The 9,691-nt window shown below is 36.0% G+C and overlaps 1 long non-coding RNA gene across 2 annotated transcripts in view; it reads right to left on the reverse strand.

The window, feature by feature from the left end:
• The window catches only part of LOC123588057, an 87,674-nt gene extending 80,158 nt beyond the window's left edge, over positions 1-7,516 (reverse strand). The window contains exons 1-2 of one of the 2 annotated variants that reach the window (XR_006707670.1): positions 7,316-7,515; positions 1,604-1,749 (exon numbers count right to left, since the gene is read on the reverse strand). This is a non-coding gene — a long non-coding RNA (uncharacterized LOC123588057). Of the gene's footprint in view, positions 1-1,603; positions 1,750-7,315 lie in introns of both variants that reach the window. The other variant, XR_006707671.1, reaches the window with a different exon arrangement.
• Positions 7,517-9,691: the final 2,175 nt, after the last annotated feature.

A 9,691-nucleotide genomic window follows, 5' to 3' on the forward strand; every position in this document is an offset into this window, starting at 1 on the left:
TCTGACCTCCAAAAGCTTCCTATCATGCGGGGGATGAGGGTGAGATAGAAATCCTGACTTCCTTCTAAGCAAACAACTATACCGAGTGACAGCAGAGTCAAGGATCACCATGTTCTAGATGACATTATAGAGACATTTCAAACAATGTTTCAGGCCAAGGCTGTAAACACATGCCCATGGTATAAAATACATTATACTAGTTATATATACTTCCTTAGTAGCGTTGTCATGCATGTGAATATTTACCTATCATTTAACATAAAGCTTGCCATCTAGTAACTGTTCAACAGTAGACAATCTTGCAGAATCAGACTAGAGGCTTCTCTGCCATTTGCTAGCTGCAGTGCTTTCTTATGAACATGTTTACTTGGGAAACAACCAAGGAAACCATGGCAGAGCAAGGCTATTACCCCACAGAACTCATCTAAGTCATGACTTATGAAACAGTGGAATTAAGCATTGGGTATTTTCTATGTCTTTATGGGCTACATTTTCCTTATCTGGTTATTGTGTAGTCACTCTGTAAGAGAATTTAGAAAGTACCCCTTCAAAGTCCCAAGTGAGAACGGAAAACCTAATTGGAAGGCATCTCTGGTATAAAAGGAGAGGCAGGGAATTTCAGGAAAGGAAGTGAGAGTCAAATATTGGCCAGCATTCTCTGTCAAAGTAAAAGACATCTTTAGACCTCCTCTCCAAGCACAAAGAACAATATCAAATGTCTGTTCAGACCATTGTAAGAGTCCAGGAATTAGATAAGATACTTCTTCATCTAAGAGTTGGGTAACTAGTTTGAGTAAATATGGTGACTATATGGTATTTTTTTTAATAAAAGTAGATGCGCTTGACTAAAAGTCTTTCGTCACTGATTTCAGTCACTTAGAATTTTAATCCATTTACTCACTGACTTAAAAAACAACCTCTGTTTTTTGTGGGTTTTTTTTTTTTTTTAATTGGGCTTGGTAAAGTCAAGTGATTCTCCATGAATCAGATTTTCCCTAAGTCAAGTACCAATGTTATCTGTTTTTCTTCACTTTTTCTGTCTTCCTCCCATTTCAACCTCCACTTATATGCAATTAATTTCCTCAGGCCCATCAGGTCACTGACTGAAAAATTTGTCAACAGAGGTCCTCTTCTGCCCTATTTCTACGCTGCATGTCTGATGTTACCCTCTCTTCTTTATTTGTTACTACATTTTTCCACTGGTAGTTTCCCTCTCCTCCTTCAGATTTAGATCTGATCTTAGTGAAACTTTCACTTACTGCATTGTAGTAGCCAGCCTCAGAGATATTACCCATTCATCCCCACTCCTGGTATCCTTACCTTTGTGTAATTTTCTCCCAGATTGTACCAGAGTTTGTGTGATCAACAGAGTATAGCAGAAGTGAAGGGTATATCATTGCCAAGTTTGGCTTTCTAAAGACTACTGCTTCTATCTTGGTTTTGTGTATGTGCATGTGTGTGCATGTGTGTGTTTGAGTGTAGTCACTTGCTCTCAGGGAGGTGAGCTGCCATATTATAAGAACATTCAGACACCCTGTGTAAAAGACCACGTGATGAAGGATGGTGCCTTTGGGCCAATAACCAGAAAAGAATGGAAGCTTACCAGTAAGAACTTGAGTGAACTTAGATGCTGATTCTTCAGCCTTGGTTGAGTCTTGGGACGACTGAAGTCTTGGTCTACATAACCTTATGAGAGGACCTGAGCCAGAACCATCCACTCAGGCTGTTCCAGAATTCCAGACTCAGAAACTGTATGAGATAACAAATATTTGTTAAAAGTTGCTATATTGGGGGGCGGGGGGTGATTTGTTACATAACAATAGAAGCAATGCAAGCATAATGTGTACTTATAGCAGGACCTCATCACTTTGTCATCTCTTCTTTTGAGAAATGGAAGTTAAGACATACTTCCTACATCTTGGATTCAACACACTAGAGTTGACTCTTAGGTTTTGCTAAAACTACTGCATGGTGGGATTCTCTACCTTTCATGTTAGTCCAGAATTTAGGGCTGACCTTTGGCTTTCATCTTCATTTCAGAGGAAGGAAAGCTGAATTATCTGGTACTAGACTATCCTCAAAAACTGGGTCATACACTTAACTACTCTGCTTGATAGAGGGTTGGGTATATGTGTAGAGGAGAATACAGTTGTACAACCAAGTTTTAGCATGCTTTATTTAGGCCAGAATCTATTTTTCTTGTCCCTTCTTATCATTGCAAACAATAATACTCCACAGATAGAGCTGATTCTCATTTTTGTTCCATAAAGTCATGGCAAACCCTGGATTAGCAAATACTACACCATTGCTCCTAGGGGAAACGGAAGGTTAGATTCCTGCAAGATTCGTCATATTTTCTTAATTGATCAACATATAACCTTGTTTTATGTGTATTTCTGCCTGCAGGAACTTTATTCGACATACACAGGCATATCTCATTTTATTGTGCTCCCCTTTATTGCACTTCACAGAATTACGTTTTCCATCAGTTGAAGGTTTATGGCAACCCCAGGTCAAAGAAGTCTATTGCCACCATCGTTCCAATAGCAATTTGCTTACTTCAAGTTCCCGTGTCACATTTTGGTAACACTTGTCATATTTCAAACTTTTTTGTTTTTTTAATATTTGTTATGGTGATCTGTAACCAGTGATTATGATTAACTAAATGCTCAGGAGATAGTTAACATATTTTAGCTATGAAATATTTTTTAATTAAAGTATGCACATTGTTTTTTAAGGCATAAAGCTACTATACACTAGACTATGGTTTAGTGTACTTTTATATGCATGGAGAAAGCAAAAAAAATATTTCGCTTGGCTTTATAATGATATTTGCTTTATTGCAGTTGTCTGGAACTGAAACTGCAATATCTCCAAGGCATGCCTGTACTGTTGACCCATTAACATTGAACTCACAAGTGGCATCGCTGTAACTCATGCCTGAACAAAACGTATTTAACATATATTTTCTTTGTAAGGCATATCACAGCTTTCTTGCACTAATCAACATTACATAGCATTTCAGTACTATATTTGAGGGCTATTATAAACAATGTAATGACCAATCAAAAAAGCACAAATATGCAAACATTTGGCACTAAATAGATTGTGAAAAGGGCACTTTTTGTAGTATGAGAGCTGAAACAAGAAGGCAGAGTACTGTCTTGTTCAACCTCAGCTAAGAATAGGCACGTTGGGCAACTCAGTCTTTCACCACCTTGCAAATGTCTGCAATGTGCCTTGGGAATGAATTGCAAAAGTGCCTTGAGTACTGGTTTTGAGGTTGCAAATGAATGTTACCAAGTAGGCAAATTTGCAAATACGGAATCCACAAATAATGAGGCTCGACTGTTATTTATTTTGTTCCTCATATATCCCTAGTGGTAAATGTGACAGAGTCTTTGTCATAAATTTACCTGCTCTCTAGTGGATATGAAAAATTATAAAAGGCAATATCTGCTTTGCTGCACTGGCTCCCGAACACTTTAGTTAACCTGAATACCTACTGTCATCCAGTATCACACTGATTTGGAGGGGTGGAGATCAACCATTCTGAAGCTGGAAGAGATGGGACCCTTTATCCAGTGAGGCTAGACAGCATGCTGCTCTGTACCATCAGACTCTGTACCTGGATAGAATTACTGATAACCACCTCTACCTGCCCAGCAGTTTCTGTTTTCACACACTCCCAACACTCAATATCCAATATCAGTAGATACAACAATATAGATCTTTTAAAAAAAATTTTTTTTTTCAACGTTTATTTATTTTTGGGACAAAGAGAGACAGAGCATGAACGGGGGAGGGGCAGAGAGAGAGGGAAACACAGAATCGGAAACAGGCTCCAGGCTCTGAGCCATCAGCCCAGAGCCTGACGCGGGGCTCGAACTCACGGACCGCGAGATGGTGACCTGGCTGAAGTCGGACGCTTAACCGACTGCGCCACCCAGGCGCCCCTAAATCTTTACCAAACAGATTTCTTCTTTCTTACCCCTTCAAAACCTTCTCTGCTACCTATCTCCACATCAACTGGGAAACTTATACACAAATCTAATCAGAGTTGCCTAATTATAAAATTACCTACAGAGCATACTGAAAAAAAAAATCAACTTCTCCCAAAATATGTAACAGAGTTTCCAGGGAAAGGCCTTAAACTTCTATATTCTTATCAAATATTCTATAATGATTTTTATGATTAGGTAAGTTCTCAGCCTTAACATTTCTCTAAACACTTGAAAACTTGAAAAAGGATAAATAAAAGAAAATGAGTTAAATGACTGAAGATTTCTTTTAGGTCCACTTGAGCCCAGGTTTTTAATTGAAATGAGCTATCAGAAAGGCTCAGCTTTAAACAATTTTCACATAAGTAATAGTTAAGAACATCCTAATAGAATTAAATAAGTTAGTCAGAAGTATGTCCTATGGTCCTGAGGTGGCAATAGTTGTTGTAAAATAGTTAATATATTCGATTTGAGACTCTAGACTCACTGTTTCTAGTGCTTTCTTGATCTTATCCAAAGGCATCAATGGAAAATTTTTAGCAACTACAACAAAAGTACTACTTGCCTGATAACAATGATAAGACAGAAGGCACAATTAATATTAGATGAATTTCCATTGTAGATATACTAATATGTAAAACAAACAAAATAACAGAGGCATCAAAAAAGTGATGAACTGATGAATGAAACAATTGATGAATTGAGATTATATTATTATATTATTACATTACACTTATTTATTTCATGTAAATTATAATTGCCCAGTCATGTTAAAGACTATTTTCCCAACTAGAAAAAAAGTAAACTGAGATAGTCTTGAATAATGTATCCCATATCTGCAGGCTTCTATGATTTTTTTAAGCTTACTAAGAAAACAAAACAAAACAAACCATCCTCTTTTTTTTTCTAATTTGTATTATTTACTTCCTAACAGTATCTGTTTTCCTTTATATCCATTACCTGCCCCCCCCCCCCCCGGTTGCATGTTGATTATTAATTTAAGACCTTATTTACATCCTTGAGCTGTGGTGTCAATTTTTACTGCTCTAGTTACTCCTTTGAAACACATCATGGAAAGGTGCTGTGTTAATAAAGAGCTCTATTTTTACTGAATCTCAGAGTCCGGCCTCTCATGGATCATTTTCCTCTAGGGATAATTAGTGGAAATTAGTGATCCTCAAACTCTGGTGCAAATCTGAATCTTCTCTAGCACTTCTTAAAAACAGCTGCTACAGCTGTATCTTAGCTTCTGAGTAAGATCCTGAGTGTGGGATCTAAGCACGGGAAGCAGAGGATGCATCGTAAGGAGAATCAAGAGTGAACTTTGCCACTCTTAGACTTACCCACATTCATAAGAAAGGCATGTGCACACACATTTTGCTGTCCCTGGCTGCACTGGCTTTAATTTTGGCTTCTTAATATACCTAACCCTGCCAGCCCAAATTTCTACTCCTAATAGCTGAAGGTATACATTGCCATTAATTCATAGAGTTTATTTGCTCCATTTTGATAACCATTAAATCATGCAGGGTTTTCAGCTAAGAAATTTAATTTAATTTATGCATGCTATTAAAAGAATAGGTGTGAATTAGCTAATATGATATCATTTACAGGATGGGAAGGTGCATTTTAATTTGTCTGAGAAAATGCCTTAAACAGAAGGTTACATTAATAAAGAGAATTCCACGTTGTGAGCTAGAGTGTTGAAGTGATTCTTTTATCTTGATTAGAGTTTTTTGAGTCTTCAAATCGGATCCAAAAATTGGTCTCCTATTTTCCCTCTGTGCCTGGCTAATCTATTATCACTTTCTGAAACACATCCTTTAAGAAGCCTACCTCAATTGTTTGGTATTATTTCATAATTCTCCTCCCTTCAGGGTAATTTAATCTTTTCCTTTTTAAATCATACCAAGAAATGCAATAATCAAAATGTTATGTAGGAATGAAAATGGTTCTGCAGCCTTTCGTTCCATTATAAGAATAGTGAAAGAAAACTGAATGCAAGAAATATATTCACATGTTCTAAAAAACTGCATAGCATAGATTGGATGCTGAATATGATTTGCCATTAAAACAAATCAATAATGAAACCTTTTAAACACTGAAGCAATCAAACACAGCTGAATAACATTAATTGGAAATCGTGATATACTTTATAAATCAAAGATGGCAAATCAATAACAAGGTTGAAGGTGTACCTGTGGTGATCCTTCTTGGTTGCATTCTCCTGACAAGTGACCACATAATATTGATTGGGAAGAAGCTTATACTAAATAGATGGCATAAACTGATGTTTGGGTCATTCATGGCTTATGGCCACAAAGAAGAATGAGACCTAAGGAATCAGTCCCTTTATGTGTACATAATTACATAAGCAAACAAGAAATACTCATGTGAGCATAGTGGTATTGTTAATTAAATGGTCAGTTTATGTTGGATTATATGGAATTAAAAACAGGAACCTGTGTCATTAATCATGGAATCTTGGAAAGGTACTTTAGAGACCTAATTCAACATTCTTATTTTATAGTGTGGAAACAAAGAGAGCAGATAAATGATTTGATCAAGTTAAAACAATAAGTAATATCTAAATCTAGAACCCAAGACAATACTCTCTCTGTTTCTGATGCATGTATACCAACGTCTAGGAATTAAACACATACACACATCTAATTAAATAATATTTCTATTGCAAAGTGTATTTTGGGAGTTGGTTCAATGGAATTTGGATTCTATTTTTACCAGAAATAGAATTTTACTTAATAAAAGCTAAATCTCCAGAGAAATCCATAAAAGTTTTCATGCCATCTTTCCTTCTACAGTTGGAAGGAGAACTGGCAAAACTTTTTCATTCCTGTAACTTTAAGAATAAAACATTATCTAAAGTGTTTCATTATAAATTTATATAGTCACAGTGAATAAAACTTCTCGTATGTTTTCTAGGTTGACATTCTACATTATGTGTCTACACTTTCCACTAATGCAAAATTTCAAATTCAGTAAGGGTGAGATAGAGCCTGGAATTGTGCTTTAAGGAGCCCCAGTTAACTTAATATATTTTTCAAGATACTTTGCATTATATATGGATTCCTTCATGTTCTTAAAAAGGAATGCCCTTTATTTCTTTCTCTTATAATCCCAATTAGCTATTTCCCTCAGCTTTCAAAACAAATAAAATGATTCATAGTCATCTTCTAATACATATTTTAAATTATCATGGAGAATTTTATGCTTCCAGTGTTTCCATTCCCAAACTCTAATGCGAGTTTAATCACCTCCAACCTTAATTCCCACTAACTCTATGTATCACTTACCTATTGCTTTGTAACAACCCCAAAACCTAGTGGCTTGAAACAGCCATTTATTTAGCTCACGTTCTTCACAATTTGAAGTGGTCTCAGATGGGTTGTTCTATTGGTCTCAACGAAGATCACTTACGTGAATACAGTCACCTGCCAGTCAGTTGGAAGGCTCTGCTGCTTGGATTGGCTGGCAATAGCAGGTGATGACAGAAGTGACTGGGCCACATGTAGGCTATCAAACAGTAGACATCCAGGGCTTTGTCACATGGTGGTGGTGGCGGGAATTCAAAGAGCACAAGTAGACGGGAAACCTCATTGTGCAATAATTTTTTTTTAGTCTCTGCTTGCATCATACTGCTAATGTTCCACTGGCCAATGAAAAGTGGTATAAGCCAACCCAGAATCAAGGAACAAATTAATAGGCTCCATTTCTTAAAAGGAAGATCTGCAAAATCACACCACCAGAGCATAGGTGCAGGGATGAGAAGAGTTTGTCATCATAATTGCAATCTATCATATATTGATCCTGCTTATGACTACTTTGTTGCCAGGATAGAATGTTAGAAAATTAAATAACTAGATCAAAGCCCCACATCTAGTCAATTTTAGGGAAATATTCAAGCCAAGATATATTTGACTCCAAAGGTATCAAGTCCATCTTATGACAGACCTTAAATACATCTCATACCTCTTCCTTCACTCATCTTCACTTGCAGGTCAAGCCATCATCTCTGACCTGGATATAATCTCCTTCCAACTGATCTTGTTTCCATCTCCCCTATCTGCAATACATTTTCAGTGACATAAACTGAATGATATTTTAAAATGTAAATGAAATTATGTTATTTCCCTAATTAAAACATTCCAATAATTATCATCCTCCTACTTAGAAAATAAAAATTCCAAGTCCTTATCTTGTGTATAAAACCATAGAAGATCTTCTTCCTTGCTTTGCTTTCTGTACATACATCATTATATCCTGCCCAGGGTTCATTATGCTTGAGCTACACTGGCCTGTTTATTGTTTCTCTAATATATTGAGTTTATTCTCTTTAAAAGCCTTTATTTTTGCTGTCCCTGAAGACAGAACTTCTGAAAGGAAGACTCTTCTCTCTTGGACTACATGGCTCTCTTTCATTAGGCAGGCTCATTGACAATGTCAACCTCATAGAAAGGACTTTCTTAACTGTTTTCTGTAAAGTAGCCATGCTTTTCCCTGGGTCCTTAACAAAGGAAATTTATTACATTAATATTGGGGTGGGAACTAAGGAGTGTCAGTCAATATAACACACATTAGTAATTATCTTGCACGTTTGTTTATTTGTATAACATCTATTTTCTTGCTATCCTTGTAAACCAAATAATAGTAGAGACCGTGTCTATCATAATCACTGAGACATTCTAAATGACACAATATTTGTTGAATTAGGAAATGACATGCTTCAGATCTTGGAAAAAGCCATGAAAAATAACAGGGCTCTTTCCACATCTTTGGCAGCTTTCAGTAATGAGCTGAAGGCTAACTGTTCCAAAGCTCATTCTCCTAAGAATTTTTCTTTGATGAGAGTCTCTACACTATTGTTGTACATGATTCCAAAAGGATTAAAGCTTTCATCTTTAGGGTATTTAGGCCAGGTATGACTTAAGGGATATCTACATAACCGAAGTGGAAACAATAGTCTTTGAAATTAATTTTCTCTAACATTTAAATGATATTATACCCCTACAAGGTATGCAAAGGGGGAATGATAAAGATTGAAGAATATCAAAGACCTGAGTAGTGGAAGGAAGTAAATATTGAGAGGAGAAACATGAAAGACTTGTAGATTTAGTGACACAGAAGACAAACTACATTGACTTGCTTTGATTAACCCTATTTTCCTTTAACTTGGTAAAGATAAAAATATAAGCTACATCTGGAGTATTTTTGTCATTCCTGACTCAAAATATAGGCAGCTGTGTTTTAGATGATTTATGAATATTTTTTAACACAGATTGTGTAAAGGATTTCAGTCTCAGTGGAATAAAGTATGCTTGACAGAGTCATAACTAGAAGGGCTGTTAAGAATAGAGTTATGGAGATTAAGGAATATGTCCTAGATTTATAAGAGTATATACCAAATAGTCTTACAATTACCTTAGAAAATTGGTTAAAAAAAAGAAAATAAATGTTTAAACTACAAAATATACCATCATCTATTTTGGTGCGGCTTTTTGGGGTATTTTTAAAGAAATGTTGTTTGGACATGGTAACAAAATGACATCCTTGAGATTGTTTATGTTGGAATACTGACGTTTCCAGGAGATTTGTGATATATCAAAATGTCTAGAAGAGTCTATTTTAGACATTGACTAGAGAGAACATATATCTAGCTTAGCTGAATTCTC

This window comes from Leopardus geoffroyi, chromosome D3, assembly GCF_018350155.1.
Source record: "Leopardus geoffroyi isolate Oge1 chromosome D3, O.geoffroyi_Oge1_pat1.0, whole genome shotgun sequence".
Classification (NCBI taxonomy): Eukaryota; Metazoa; Chordata; class Mammalia; order Carnivora; family Felidae; genus Leopardus; species Leopardus geoffroyi.